Genomic DNA, 16,292 nt, shown 5'->3' on the forward strand with positions numbered 1-16,292 from the left:
CGAACGAGTGAGGCCTCCCCCGAACAGGCGCTATGTTCCACGATTAACGCGTTTTCAGCACCGGGCTAGTCGCAGTATAACGCTTCCACTGTTTTCAATGGAGCCTCTCAGATAGCGGCTCGATTTTCGAGCGAAGGCAATTTTGTTTTTCGCCGTTTAGCGCACTTCATTAAAGATTAGGTATGCTAAACCCAGCTGTAGGCCGCAGGGAGCTGCAGCCAAACACGAAAGTAAAATTGCGGTGCTTTGCCGAACGCCTGCGTGAGGGAGTCCTTAAAGGGGTTGTCTCGTGGCAGCAAGTGGGGTTGTACACTTCTGTATGGCCATATTAATGCACTTTGTAATATACATCGTGCATTAATTATGAGCCATACAGAAGTTATTCACTTACCTGCTCCGTTGCTAGCGTCCCCGTCGCCATGGATCCGTCTAATTCTGATATCTTCTTGCCTTTTTAGACGCGCTTGCGCTGTGCGGTCTTCTTCCTGGTGAATGGGGCCGCTCGTGTCGGAGAGCTGGTCCTCGTAGCTCCGCCCCGTCACGTGTGCCGATTCCAGCCAATCAGGAGGCTGGAATCAGCAATGGACCGCACAGAGCCCACGGTGCACCATGGGAAAGGACCCGCAGTGCATCGTGGGTGAAGATCCCGGCGGCCATCTTGGTGAAGGAAGAAGAAGGAAGACGTCGCAGAGCGGGGATTCGGGTAAGTAATATGTTGTTTTTTTTTTGTCCTGCGCCGAACGGGGGGGCTATGGAAAAAAAAAAAAAACGTTTCGGCGCGAGACAACCACTTTAATGACGAAGAATGTAAATCGATGGCATTTTAAAGCAAAAGATTGTTATCGTTCACTCCCTTCAAGGATTTCTTACTTTGTGTAAAAGGACCCCTAAGACATCACCTATAAGACAGTAAAGGGGTTATTGGGGGACGTAGCACTGCGTCACATCCATGGCCTTTCAGCAGCTCAGTCCCATTGAAGTGAATGCCACTGAGCCCAATACCATGCTACTACCAGATGTACAGTGCTGGTATACAATAAGGAGCCCACAGTGCTGGCCCAGGCGCTGCAGCCCCTTCAAACAGCTGATCAGCGGGGGCTCCTTACCCCAGTGTTGTCATGTTGAGGCCCTATCCTAAGGGTAGATCAACAATATGTAGGTTTCAGATAATGTTTTCAAGTCAAGGTTTCCGTCAATAGATTCCTAATTTTATGTTATGGGGACATCCACATTTCATAGTTTCCTGACCCAACCCAATCTCCTTACAATATCCCCATCTACACTCACATGGGAATCGGCTCTGGGAGTCAGTCCAAACTTCCCGGCATGCTTAGTTTCTTCGTACAGCCCTCCATGACAGCTTACGCATCATAAGAGCTCACGGCTCTGACCACATTAGCGCCGTCTACAGCAATAATACTGTAGTTATCACGTGTAACTGCTGTAATAATACTGTAGACTGCGCTTGTCTGTCAGACGTAAGATCTCGCAATGGCTGGATAACCAGAGCGATATTGCATTTTGAGGCTCTATGCCCCTATGAGAAGACGCTGGGCATTAGAAATCTGCAAACCAAAAAGTTCAGTTCCTTCTTGAAGTCAGGCCATTTGTATTCTGGGCACACAATATTTAGAGGAAGGGGGAGGGGGGGGGGTCTTTTTTTGCAACATTTTTTAATAATTTGTATTGAGAATTTTTTGGGGGGAGGGGCACTAATACATTTTCAATTAAGATAGGTAGGGTATTCTTTTCTAGAAGTCCTCTTTAAAGGTGTTTTCTGGAGGTAAACTAATTAGGACCTATCCTTAAGACAGGTCATCAGTAGTTGATCAACTGGGGTCATCCACTCAGGATCCCTAGCTATCACATGACTGAAGTGACAGTAGCGTCCCAAGGGAAGGACCCTTGCCGATCAATAGTCCTGGAAAATCCATTTAAGCAACTATGATTATTCATATTTATGTCAACCCATATACCTGACTGTTCTGTCTCCAATTTTTTTAACCTATTCTCTGCATTTGTATGGATCAAAATGTAAGTACAATTTATATCTACATGCTTGTTATACACAACATTGTAACTTCCAGGGTTGCCAACCATCCAGAAATTACTGGACAGTCTGGTAACCTCTAAGTTGGCAACCTTTACTACTTGTATATAATAAAATGTATATATTAAAGGGGTTTTCCCAGCAAAATACTATTGATAACGTATCCTTAGGATAAGTCATCAACAGTAGATCGACCAGGGTCTGCCGTTCACACGCCAGTTGTCAGCGCCGCAATACACAAAGGTCGGAATGAAAGCCACTGCTCTGTCCCTGTGTAGTGGCCGGTGCCTGTAACTGCAGGTGCAGATCTTGTTGAAGACAATGACAGTCGCACCTGCATTTACAAGCACCGTCCACTACACAGGGGGACAGAGCAATGGCTTCCATTCCAACTCTTCTGTATTGCAGCACTGACAGTAGATGCTCAGCCAGTCAATAGGATTTTGCATAAAAAAAAATAAAATTTAAAAAGCAGCAGCTGAATTAGACAAGTAGGTAGGCCAGTAGGGTATAAGTGTATCTTGACGCCACCAGGAAGTACTGGTGGAGTCAAGATTGACAGGGGGTGACGCCCCCTGAACCTGATTGGCTGAAAGCGTTGGCTGTGTTGCAGGTCCTGGCAGCCCAGTAAGCGGAGGCTGCAGCTGAAAATGTGGGATCCCTTTACCTTTGTTAGTTTCCCAGGCGCACATTGAGCCAGCTTAAATGCACTCTGCCTCATGCAGCCAGAATGGGGGACCCCGCTGCTATGCAGGGCAGCTAAAACAGCCTCCTGGCCGGCCTAAAAGAAGGCGCCCTGCGGCAATCCATGGAAGTCTGCACCGCGCATTGCCATTGCTCAAAACCCCTCTGCAGCGGCAGCCAAGAACAACGCACTTCACTGTGCGTGACAGCGCTGAGCGGGTGCCGTTGAGGAAACCCACAGCGCCGGTAAGCACCTTTGCCGGCAGCGCCGCTGAAGGCGTTCCCCCTCCACCCTCCCTTTCTTTACCCACGGTCGCCATTTGTCCGGACACAGCGGTGGCCCGTCCACCCACAGCAGCACTACAGCTGAGAGGCAGCAACGGAGGGCCAGCATTTCACACAAGCGCCGCTCGCACACTGCCTCAGACAGCAGAAATATGAGGACGACAGCTGGGAGGACAGGGAACTGGCGCTTACAGCGGTGCAGGTGAGCGCCGCTAATAGACACCCACCATGCACTTTAGCTCATTCCAGAACCTTAGCTTCTTGAACCAATCGGGAGCTAGGGGTGTAAGAGGGCTGTTCCCTCCTGTCAAACCCGTAGCTTCCGGTGGCGTCAAGATACACTAATACCGGCCAGTAGTTAGAACCTTCGAAGATTCGCTTACGTGGTATCCCCCACACAGTTTCACCCTGCTAATTCAACTGGTAATTGGAGGGAGGTATGTGGCCTTTCAAAATATAGTTCGGAGGGATATACAAGGGGAAATCTAAAGATGCAAACCCCAATAATGTGTTATGCCCTTGTTTAAAGTGAACCTCTGTAAAGACAGGTCAACCCAGCAATTATGCTGTGGACAGTCCATGACCTGAAGTTCTTACTTCTCCAAGGAGTACCTTTCCCTGACAAGCGAGGGCAGCATTTTAGCAGGCATGCAGCCCACAACAGCAGGACCATACTCAACCCTGCAGAATTGCTACAAGTTGCTCATGATGAGGCTGGAACCAATCCTACATAGAGCACGGCATGCTGCAGAATTCAAGCAACCCGTACCGCCAGGCCACAGAAAGACCCGAATCACCCTACAGCCATAACCTTGTCCGTGAGCGATCTTGGCAGCAACTCTTCAAGCGTTACATAGATGAGATACAAAGTTTAGGGCTAATAATTCTTGATGATGCTGAAGTCAAAGACCTCAACAGAACTATGTATGCTGATAAGGTTGTGAACCGACAAAATGAAATCGTCCTTGTAATGTCCTAGAATTGTATTATTTATTTGTGCTATCCCGGTGGATCTAGCAGGACACACACCTATCTCCACCCTTATAAAACATCTACCAGGATTGCTTCAAATGAAACCAGCGAGCAAGATACATAAAGCCTGTAAGAAAAGGGAGTTACCACCAATAAAGCTGGAGTGACACGTTGTAGACAGCCCGTAAACTACTAATTATTAGTAATCTGCTGTCAGCGTTAGGAGTAAAGCGCCAGTGAAACAAGACCGGACAATCTCTGGGCCATAGACACAGCTAAGAATCTGTACGTAGTCACTGACGTGTCCCTAAATCTCCAGGTGCGGCTCTGGAGGACAGGATCAAATTTACCGCACTCTATGCACATCAGGTAAACTGCAAGTTCTCATCCAATATCCCTAGAGAGGATTAGTATCAAGAAATAGCAGAAAACGTTGATGGGGTTACAATGCAAACACTCAGAGAGGAGTAACAGGTGCATGGGAAGGAACAGCTGGAAGTCCTACCTGCCGTATGGGAAGGAGCAGTACTAACTGAGGAGGCTCAGGTCCCCGGGCTTCTCTGTCAGAGGGGCTGCACTTCTACCGTAGATGCTTCTTGCTTCCCTCCCCTTCCTTCTTGGTTGTTCGTGCATTAGCACAGGAAAGAATTCCCCGAGCCGCACATCCTGCTTCAGTGCTCCTAATATTTACTCTTCTTGATCTCCCTCCTCCCCCTCGCTGTGCACAAACCTGCAGCCACTTTACTATGCCTGTTGGGCAGAAGCAGGTTATTATGGATGCTGCGTGCCATGCTGATTGTTGCAATACCACCACGGTTGCAATTACTGCATTGAATAATCTAAATTAACAATCTTCCTTTTAACCCCTTAACGACCAAGCCCTGTTTGTGTCTTAACGAGCAGGCCACATTTTGGAAATCTGACATGTGTCACTTAAACATAGAATAACTCTGTAAAGGTTTTGCATTTCCAAGTGATTCTGACATTGTTTTTCCACCACATATTGTGTTTTATTTTAGGTGGTAAAAATAGACCGATACAATTTGTGGATATTTATTAAAACCGCCAAAATTGGGAACATTTTTTAAAAAATTCGCGATTTTCTTTTCATATTTTCAACTGCAATTTGTCAAATATGTGCAAGCATACTGTACACATTTTTGATAAGATATATATTTTTATCTGCTTACTTTATTTTGGGTGCACATTGGAAAAGCGTTAGTTTTTTAACCATTTAGAAGTACAAATTTAACATTAACATTTTGAGGAACACTGTTTTCTTATACAAAGCCAAGATTGCAAAGGCTCATAGGTGTCAGAATGATAGATACCCCCACAAATGACATTTAAAAAAAAACAAAAACAAAAAAAACCAAACACCTATTAATGTAGTCACTGAGGGCCGTCATGAGTATTTTGACCCCAGTTTTTTTTCATGAGTTCATGCAATTTAGAAGTGCAAATATGTTTCTGCAAATAAGTCATTTTACAGAGGTTTTTCTTCTATAGCGCACATGAAAATGAGGATTTGCACCAAAAAATGGATACTTCTGTTTGTCCTGTGTTCAGAAAAATACCCATTGTAGCCCTAATCTTATATCTCTATGCACAACGGGGCCCAAACCAAAAGCAGCAGCCGGTGGCTTCAGAACAGAAATTTTTCTTGAAGGTGTTTAGGCCCCATAGCCCACTTGTAGAGCCCTTAAGCGGCCAAAACAATGGAGAACCCCCACAAATGAGCCAGTTTTAAATCTAGACCCCTTAGCCTATTTATCTAGGGGTGGACTGAGCATTCTGACCCCACAGTTTTTTGCAAGAATCAATATAAAGCAGGTAAGAATCAATAAAAATTTCATTTTATCACAAATATGTTACTTTCATGGCAGTTTTCTTTACCTCAAGTAGAAAAACTGGGGAGACACACCCCAAATTTTATAGCACTAGTTCTTCTGTGTTCAGCTTTTATAGCCTCAAGCTGCTTACAGGACACATGGCTAGGCCTGTAATGGAGGGAACACCCGCTGGATTTCGGGGCACAACTGAATAAATTCCAGGCCCCATTGCTCACTTGTGCAGAGAAAAAAAATAAAAAGACTCTCTAAAAAGAACACCCCCCTACCCTGGCATTCCCTAAATGGGTACCCCTCCTCCTCCCATGCTTTCTGCAAACCCGACACTTTTTTGGGGGGTATTTCTTGACTTCAGCAGCAGGGATGGGGTGTAAAACGTGGCGCCCTGTGAGGCTTTATAAGCTCGCTGAGGTGCGGCGGTCTCAAACAGAAGGCGCTCAAACAAGCTGCTCCTGGAACTGCAGGAAGGCGAGTGTTCCCGGGGACTACTTGTAAATTACATAGGCATTACAGGTAGTGATAATGGTGATCATGTGACCGGGGGCCGCTTACCGGTGCTACTCCAGGACTTCCGGTCACTGCTCCAGGCTCTCAACCACCTTTGGTAGCCGGGAGCAAGGAGGTTTTAAATTTGCCGGGCCCTTCAAGGCTTCTGTGCTCGCGTCCACCATTTTTACAACGGGAGCATGCACAGAAGTCAGGGAAAGCTCACTGGAAAAAGATCCTGTCGGGGGACATCGCAGAGGCCTTCGGTAAGTAGTTTCATCTCCCCTCATTAAACGAATCCATAAAGGGAAATGAAAAACTTTCTAAACTTTTTTTACTTTTACGTGATCAACGTTATTCATTGGATAACTGCGATCATGTGACCGGAACCACACACCGCGGCCCCCAGTGACAGCTCCGCTAGGCGTTAGCAGGGAGCTGTCACTTCCAGACCCCAGGACTTTATTTTATATGGCCAACAAGTTTTCACGGCCCTGTAGAAAAAAAAAGCCCAGACAGGACGTAAAACCACGCATGGGTGGTCACTAAGGGGTTAATTAAAAGTGTTGGAGAGTCTGAGTGTTGGAGGACAGTAACACAGCAAGTAAAGTGCACAGAACTCCATGTATGGACTGTTAACAAGTGTCAGTTTGGTGGTGCTTCCAAAAAGATCCCACCCACTTATGACTGAGACCTGCATGCACATCTTATCAGCGCCCAATGTCCCTGACAGCAGAACTGTTCATTCAGTCCTTGAATGCTAATCTCTGGACTTGGTATAAGAGGACAACATCTGAATTGTATTTGGAAGTGTAGCATTTAACCATTTGTGAAAGGCTTGCCTCCCCACGGACCCTGTAGGGTCTATCCACATGGGTGAGTTTAACTATTGATAAAACTCTGACCCATTAAAGTGAACGCAGTCATTGACACGTGCAAATTTGTTTTGATGGATTAATGTTAAAAATTATTGATTATATAGCAGTATAACCAATTATGGTGTGTTTTCACATACCAATATCGCCTGGTAAAGGGGTATTTCGAGACTTGTTTTTACTTTTTATATTGATGAACAGGTGGGGGACCTGCTACTTGAATCCCCACCGATTAGCCGATTCCCAGGTCAGTTGTCGTTGCGGAGAGCAAAGGCATCGACCTTAGTGTAGTGGCCCAGGTTGGTATTGCAGTGGAGCTCCCACTGAATTCAACAGAAGCTGTGCCTGCAATACTAACCTGGGTCATTGTGCTATTGTCAGTGCCTTCCATCTCCTGCGCTGACCAGTGTCACCGGTCCTGAGAATCAGCTGCATTGGTGGGGGTCTGAATGGCGGGTTACTTTTGGTCATCAATAGCGACAAAGAAAAGTCCCGAAATTGTCCTTTGATGTCAATACGTGTGTTAAAAATAAAAAAAGTAACGTACTGGCCTGCCCAGTTTCCTTTCTCCCTCGCTCCCACCAATTGACTTCAAAAGGACATTTTAAATTACATCAATTAGGACACCTTCAATTATGACGTGTAAAATATATATTAGATTATGATATGTGCACGTTAAAAACACCAAAACGTCTAAAACGTACATACACCCGTGGTGAAATTGGTGAGTTTTTCACTGACTGAAATTACACTCGTCTGTGCGAATAAGGCCTTAATCTGGCAGCCACTACTGAACGTGCCCCCTCTATGACAGCTAAATGAACAGGGTTGGCAGCATTTAAAGGGCTTCGTCCCCAGGATAGGCATCCCATTATTAGAGATCTAACCACCAGAATCCCCACCAATCATAAAAATGGGGGTTCTAAATGTCCCTGCAAGAACGGCGCAGTGGCCATGCGTGTGCATGAACGTCCCACTCATTTCAGTGGAACTGTCGGAGATCGTCGAGTACAAGATGATATTCCACAGATTCATAGGTTGTGGTGAAGAACCTCGTCATCTCTGGAGAGTTCATTTTTTATCATTTCCAGTTGGAGCGAGCGCCCGCATAGGGTGACACGTCGCCAACAAAGGGTGAAGTCCACAGGAGTTGGAAAAAACTTTGGGATTTTTCATAATCTCAAATGTAAACACGAAGAGAAAGTACCATTGTGAGCTGCTTGTACGACAGCAGACAGGAGCAGACATCTGCCCAGAGCGTCAGACACACCGGACACGGGTACAGTGCCGGGCAGATCTACCAGCGCCCCACAGCCTGCGGACTTAGCAGCAGCTAGGGGGCGTGACTAGCGGGCGCAGAGGATGTCATCGTCCGAGGCCATGGAGCCATAAGCCCCTCTCACCTGTCATGCACGGAATACGCAGGACTAAACCTCCATGTATTTCAATTCGACTTCTCACACTAGTATTTTTACATGTCAGAATCACACGTATGTCCCGTTTTAGCGCGCATTTCACAAATAAATTGCTCATTGGAATGAATGTTGTGCATTAAAAAAAACGCAGCAAATATGCAGTTGCACGTGTAATGTCGCATTTTTTTAATGCAGGTTTCTATGCTACCAGGAGGAGGGGAAAACGTAGTGACATCATCAGCAAAGATACGGAGTAAAAACAGAAGCAAACGTGCACAAAAATGCTGGTCTGTACAAGCAGTAAGCCGCTGCGTAAAAGACAAAGCGTTTTTATATAAGGTTGTGTAAGAGTGACCCTAGGCAGCGGACAAGAACTCTCTGCGCCATAGATCAGTATAGAAGGTCGCCTTCTCACATACAGCAGTGGGAACCCGCAGCATTACGCCATAAACCCGCAGTGGCCAAGTCCGCGCATAAATGGCGCAGATCTGCTGCGGGATTTATGCCTTGTATTTCAAAGGTTGAATTCTGCAGGATACATGGGCACGTTGTGGGCTCCGACTCCGGAGTATCTTTCAAAAAGACTGCAGGTTCGTTGCGTAAAGTTGTTGCACCATGTGAGATTTCTGGGGTCCCCTCTGCACGGCTCGTACTGTAAATGCTGAGGAATGTCCGCACGTTTATGGTCCGTGTGAAGGCGGCCCTACAGTTGGGGCCCCGTTACAGATTTTACATTGAGACCTATGGGATTGAAGCTACGCCTCTGATGGTGGCAGCGTCCGCACCCTGACAACCGTCACCTCAGCGATGGCTCCAGGTCATCCGTTACCCGACGCCAAAGCGCTGATGTTCACCGGACGCTCTGACAGCGAAGACCTGCTGACACATAAATGCGCCACTTCCAACATTATCGGCCACGGCGCACCTGGTAAGGGTGGCATCACATCTACTGCAGGGTTCCACTTTCAGCTCCGAACGGCTCAGGACGGAACCAAAGAGCGTTGAACGGACCCGACTGATAGAATGGGATCCGCTCAGCTGCCCGGCTTTTAGACGGGAAAAAAGTGCAACATGCATTATTTTTTCTTCCGGTATTTTGAGCCGGACCTGCGGCGGAACCTCCGAAATGTAAGTGTGACACCCCCACCCCACCCCCCTCCCCCGAGGCCAACTTCACAGGGGCAAGTGCGGTATAGGGCCATGAATCATAGCCTGATATCGCGCTCCCCACATGCGATATCCCGGTGGATGTGAAGCGCTTTTATATCAAAACCGCCTCACATCACTTGGGGGAAGTAGCGGTCCTCACAGCCGGTCAGCGGCGGACCACGGAGTGTCTCACATTGTTTTCAATGGGCAGGCCTCCACTTGCACCACCTAGCATGAGGTGCGGTGCTGCCGCCGGTGCCACTGGGAGCAACGGGTAGTGCGATGCAAGATCACGCCAAAGATAGGACGGCCGTGGGCTACTTCAAAAGAACAGAGTTCATATTTGTGCGTCCCGCAGTGTAACCATAGCGTCACCTTTACTGTGCGCATACATCCCGTGAACACGCAGGCTTCCTACGTATGTCATACGCATTTACACAAGCTCACCAATATCACTGAGCGCCTGCGGTGCACCCGATGGGTCGCGTCACGTATTTTTCACGCGATGATCCTATTCGCCGCCGATTACGCCTGCAATCTTTGTGCGCCTACTACGCTGCGGCGATACGCACGAGCCCTGCGTTTGTGCTTTCCCTCTGACTTCTGCCGCTGCCATCAGTAATCTCCGTCTCTCCGGGACGCACGGCGACGACATACCTTCTATTACATCCCTGATGACGCCAATGGGAATCAGCAGATGGCCGCTCAGCCCACCGTGCGCTGTGACAGCAGACACTGTGATTAAGCCGTGAGTCACCGGCTCCTCCGTCAGCACACGGGGGCCACGTTAACCCCTCCGCTGCTAGTGACAGGCACACCGCTGCCACCAGCTGACAGTGCCCACTGTGGTGCCAGGGGGAAGCTGCAGCAATCATCACACCCAACCGTCCCTGTAGTCCCCTACACAGCGGCACTCTCGTCAGCTGTCATGTCTCCCTCCACACAGCACTCACTGCCAGTTACATCCCGCACACATGACTGCCATGCCTGCACCTGTCGTCCTCCTGCAGGCTCCCCGCCGCCCCTCACACATCCCATGGAGGAGCTCAGCAGTCTCTCACCTGTCTACGAGGTCTCGTCACGGAGCTCCTCCAGTCTCCAGCCAGCTGCGTCACCAGTGCGCCTGCGCAGCACCAACACCCGACAGAGCGAGCGCCTGCTGCCTCTACTGCGCCTGCGCTGCCGATAGAGTCGCTGAGTGGATGAGGGGCTGTGCACGCAGCAGATGTTTGCCGCGCAATTTGACACTGGATGCTCTATAGCTTCCACACAGGCATAGTCCTCAGCAGCGTGCGGAGCATATCCGCAAAAAAAGGCGTGCGGCGAATTGAAAATAGCGCTATCCTGCTGGCAATTTGGCATCAAAATTAAGTGCGGATTTTGGTGGGGAATTTAGGGGCGGCCTATTTCACAACACTGTTACGGAATATTCCGTCCCATGGGAAAGGTCTCTTAGGCCGGCTGCACACGGCCGTGACGGGCTCCGCCGCAAAATTCCGTGGCGGAGCCCGTCACGGCGCCCCCCAGGAGGCCCCATACTTATCTGCGGATCCGGCGTCCTCGCTCCCGCATGACGCTTCCCAGCCCATCTCCGCCACGTCATATGACGCGCCGGCGGTGGGCAGGGAAGCGTTTTCACGCTATCTTCCGCTGTGCTACAGCGGAAGATAGCGTGAACGGACGGCTTCCATTGACTGCAATGGGAGCCGTCCGCGCGTACACCCGCGGCAAATAGAGCATGCCACAGGTGAATTCACGGTGGAATTCCACACCGTGAGCACTGAGCTATTAGGTTCAATAGAACAGAATATTCCGCAGGCGAGTATATTACAAGACGCGGTTACAGAATATCTTCCTGACGGGTATATTACACAACGCGGTTACAGAATATTCTGCGGATCGGTACATTACACAACGCGGTTACAGAATATTCCGCAGGCAGGTATATTACACAACGCAGTTACAGAATATTTTGCAGGCAGGTATATTACACGATGCGGTTACAGAATATCTTGCTGACGGGTATATTACACAATGCCGTTACAGAATATTCTGCGGATCGGTACATTACACAACGCGGTTACAGAATATTCCGCAGGCAGGTATATTACACAACGCAGTTACAGAATATTTTGCAGGCGGGTATATTACACGACGCGGTTACAGAATATTTCGCAGGCGGGTATATTACACGACGCGGTTACAGAATATCTTGCTGACGGGTATATTACACAATGCCGTTACAGAATATTCCGCGGATCGGTATATTACACAACACGATTACAGAATATTCCGCAGGCGGGTATATTACACAACGCGGTTACAGAAAATCTTGCTGATGGGTATATTACACAACGCGATTACAGAATATTCCGCTGGCAGGTATATTACACGACGCGGTTATAGAATATTCTGCAGATGGGTATATTACACGACGCGGTTACAGAATATCTCGCTGACGGATATATTACACAACGTGGTTACAGAATATCACGCTGACGGATATATTACACAACGTGGTTACAGAATATTCCGCGGATGGGTATATTACACAACACGCTTACAGAATATTCCGCAGGCGAGTATATTACACAACGCGGTTACAGAATATTCCGCAGATGGGTATATTGCACAACGCGGTTACAGAATATCTCGCTGACAGGTATATTACACAACGCGGTTACAGAATATTCAGCGGATGGGTATATTACACAACGCGGTTACAGAATATTCCGCAGACAGGTATATTACACAACGCAGTTACAGAATATTCTGCAGATGGGTATATTACACGATGCGGTTACAGAATATCTCGCTGACGGATATATTACACGACGCGGTTACAGAATATCTCGCTGACGGATATATTATACAACGCGGTTACAGAATATTCCGCGGATGGGTATATTACACAACGCGCTTACAGAATATTCCGCAGGCGGGTATATTACACAACGCGGTTACAGAATATTCCGCAGATGGGTATATTGCACAACGCGGTTACAGAATATCTCGCTGACAGGTATATTACACAACGCGGTTACAGAATATTCAGCGGATGGGTATATTACACAACGCGGTTACAGAATATTCCGCAGGCAGGTATATTACACAACGCAGTTACAGAATATCTCGCTGACGGATATATTACACGACGCGGTTACAGAATATCTCGCTGACGGATATATTACACGACGCGGTTACAGAATATCTCGCTGACGGATATATTACACAACACGGTTACAGAATATTCCGCAGGCGGATATATTACACAACGCGGTTACAGAATATTCCGCAGATGTGTATATTGCACAACGCGGTTACAGAATATCTCGCTGACAGGTATATTACACAACGTGGTTACAGAATATTCAGCGGATGGGTATATTACACAACGCGGTTACAGAATATTCCGCAGGCAGGTATATTACACAACGCGGTTACAGAATATTCCGCAGATGGCTATATTACACAAGGCGGTTACAGAATATTCCGCAGGCGGGTATATTACACAACGCGGTTACAGAATATTCCCCAGGTGGGTATATTACACAATGCGGTTACAGAATATTCCCCAGGTGGGTATATTACACAACGCGGTTACAGAATATTCTGCAGATGGGTATATTACACAAGGCGGTTACAGAATATCCCGCAGACGGGTATTTTACACAACGCGGTTACAGAATATCCCGCAGGCAGGTATATTACACAATGTGGTTACAGAATATCTCGCTGACGAGTATATTACACAACGCGGTTACAGAATATTCCGCAGGCGGGTATATTGCACAACGCGGTTACAGAATATTCCACAGGGGCTACATTACTTGAAGTGATGGGAGGCATTTTTAAAGAAAAACGCCCTGCATCAGCTTGAAAATCGAACAATGGCGAGCGTGATATCGGCCCGAGTTTCACGGCTTATATTGCACTTGCCCGTGTGTAGGAAGCCTTAGGGTATGTTTGCTCAGGACAGATTTGCTGCAGTGTCAACAGTGGGCATTCCACAGCAGATCCAATGTGTAAAATCCACGTCAAAATCACCCCCTTGGGCTAATTTCACATGGACGAGGGCGATATCTCGGCCCAATATTGCACCAATGTGCAATTCTAATGTGATGCATTTTTGTGTCACTAACGCCTTGCATCACTTCAGTACAGTGGCGATCCTCCGGGAACGGCTGACAACCATGCTGGCGGATCAGCGTTTCCCATTGCTTTTAATAGGAAACCTTGCATCGCACTTGTGTGCATATCGCGCACGGTGCAAAGCTTTCCGTTGCGTTGAAAACAATTGGCAATGCATTCCAAGGGAACACCCAAAGATAGGACATACCATAATTTTTTCCCCTCAACACGATGGGCTGTATGTCCCTACTCAAAAGAATGGGGTTCAAATTTTTGTGTCGTGTGACAATTTTCTTGCAGCGATTTCCTTGGCCGTGTGAAAGTGGCCTTGTTTGAAGAAGTGGTATCAACAAAATGTGCTGCATGTAAATGACATGTTGCGGATTTAAATTCCTCACCGCACGTGAATTTCTGCACAGATTTTCTCTTCATTGTGATTCACCTTGCTGCTGTTGTAAATGCTACAGATTCTCAATGCGGAAAATCTGTGACAAATCTGCCCCATGTGGAGATAACTCGAGACTACATTCACAGGAGCGAGCTTGTCAGGGTCGAGCTCCTCTGAAATTGCGATCTTTCGGCATTTCTTTCACTCGCGTCGGAGGATCGGCAAGTGTTTTCCATTGATTTTAATGGGAAACTTCACAACGCAGTGGCGTGTACATCACATGTCATGTGATATGTTTGACTGTCCCATGTAAAACAATGGGCGATGCATTCCAAGGGACGCGAAAAAACAGCACATGCAGCGATTTGTTTAGCTGACAGCAATGCAGGAAAGAAAACACAAACACTAATGTGTATGAACCCATTCAAAACAAGAGTGTTCATATTTGTGTGTCCCAATTATTTGTGTGTAATTTCTGAGCGATACGACAGTGCGAGAAAACGCAGAATTTTGAAACTCATGCTTTTGAATAACTTCATTCCCATCCGCGATGTTTTCTATCACGTGATGTTGCGAGATTCAAAAATCGCTGCATGCATTATCTTTCTGCATTTTGCTATTTTTTTCTCGCCCATATTATCCAATGGAGCCTCCGATTTATCGCATCGCACGAACTTGCGATGTTCGCGCAATGCGTTTTTAACTTTGGCAGCTGCTGTTATCTATCGCACGAGAAATGCGATATGTTTTTCCAGGAAAAAGCTTTGCTGACACTCAAACATCGCATGAACAAAAATGTGATATTGCTGCGATTTTCTCATGGTGATATCGCACTCGCCCGTGTGAAGGAGCCCTAAGGGTTTTGAATTAGCAGCTTATTTACCAAATAATCCACAACCATGAAATCCATATGTCCATATTTACATCCCACATAATTGATTTGCGGCAGATTTTTGCTCATGGATTCTCACCATGCTTTTTTAAATTTACATGCAGATTGTGACAGATTTAGAGGAGTTTTTAAAATAAAAACTATTGATCACTTATCCTAAGGACAGGTCATATTTAATTGCCAGGGCTGCACCTCTTAGCATCCTTGGTGATAAACGGATTGTCCACCTGGCTAGTTACTGCAGGTGCAGCTCCCATTGATTTGAATATACCGGCCAGTAAACGGGTTGGAGCAGCAGCTAAGAGCAAGACAACGGACCCCAGCTGATCAACTATTGATGATTTAGGACGTATTTACACGAGTGTATATCGGTCAGGTTTTCACGCCCGGTTGATATACGCTCCCATCTAAGCAGTTCCCCCCTCTCCTCCCCTCCGAGCGGTTTGCAATGGGAGTGGGCAGGACGGGGGTGCAGCTAAGCTCCCATCCCCTCCCCTGGTCTATAGCCAGCAATGGGAGTGGGCGGGACAAAGCAGACCTTAGCTCTGCCCCATCCCACCCACTCTCATGGCAAATGCCAGACTGGAGGAGAGAGGCAGAGAAGGAACTAAGGTCTGCTTAGATGGGAGTGTATATTGGCAGGGGATGAAAACCCAACAAATATACGCTTGTGTAAATAAGTCCTTATCCTAAGGACTAGTCATCCATCGTATTTTCATCTTTAAGATGCGCACATGAAATAAATCTGTACCAATGAATTCAACAGAAGTTGTATCCATATTCAGTGAGCTTCATCTAGTGGGGGGACAGGCATCCAGAATGTTTTACCGTATCAGAAAACAAGAGTTGAAAATTTATAATTTCCACTCCAAATTTCCCATATACTCCCAAATACATACATATGGATCTACCTTAAAGGGGTTATCTCCCAAAATTATGCTACCCTCTATCCACAGAATATGGAATAATTCTCTGATTTGTAGGTCCCAAAATGAATTGGGCTTTTGTTGTATATGTGCATGGCACTGCCACTCCATTACCCGTTAAATGAAGTGAAGCTAAAAAGCAGTCAGCACTGGTGGGAATAAATAGAAGATATGTATTATTTTTAATCC

General features: G+C 47.0%; 1 protein-coding gene across 4 annotated transcripts in view; it reads right to left on the reverse strand.

Moving 5' to 3' along the window:
- SGSM3 (small G protein signaling modulator 3) overlaps nucleotides 1–10,892 on the reverse strand; it is a 44,332-nt gene extending 33,440 nt beyond the window's left edge. For 2 of the 4 annotated variants that reach the window (XM_066596241.1, XM_066596237.1), the window contains exon 1: nucleotides 10,828–10,892. The gene's annotated coding sequence lies outside the window, so the exon portion shown is untranslated. Of the gene's footprint in view, nucleotides 1–391; nucleotides 414–4,496; nucleotides 4,695–10,827 lie in introns of those variants that run through there. The other 2 variants (XM_066596238.1, XM_066596239.1) reach the window with 2 other exon arrangements.
- Between the last annotated feature and the right edge of the window lie 5,400 nt (nucleotides 10,893–16,292).

This window comes from Eleutherodactylus coqui, chromosome 3 (genome assembly GCF_035609145.1).
Source record: "Eleutherodactylus coqui strain aEleCoq1 chromosome 3, aEleCoq1.hap1, whole genome shotgun sequence".
Lineage (NCBI taxonomy): Eukaryota > Metazoa > Chordata > Amphibia > Anura > Eleutherodactylidae > Eleutherodactylus > Eleutherodactylus coqui.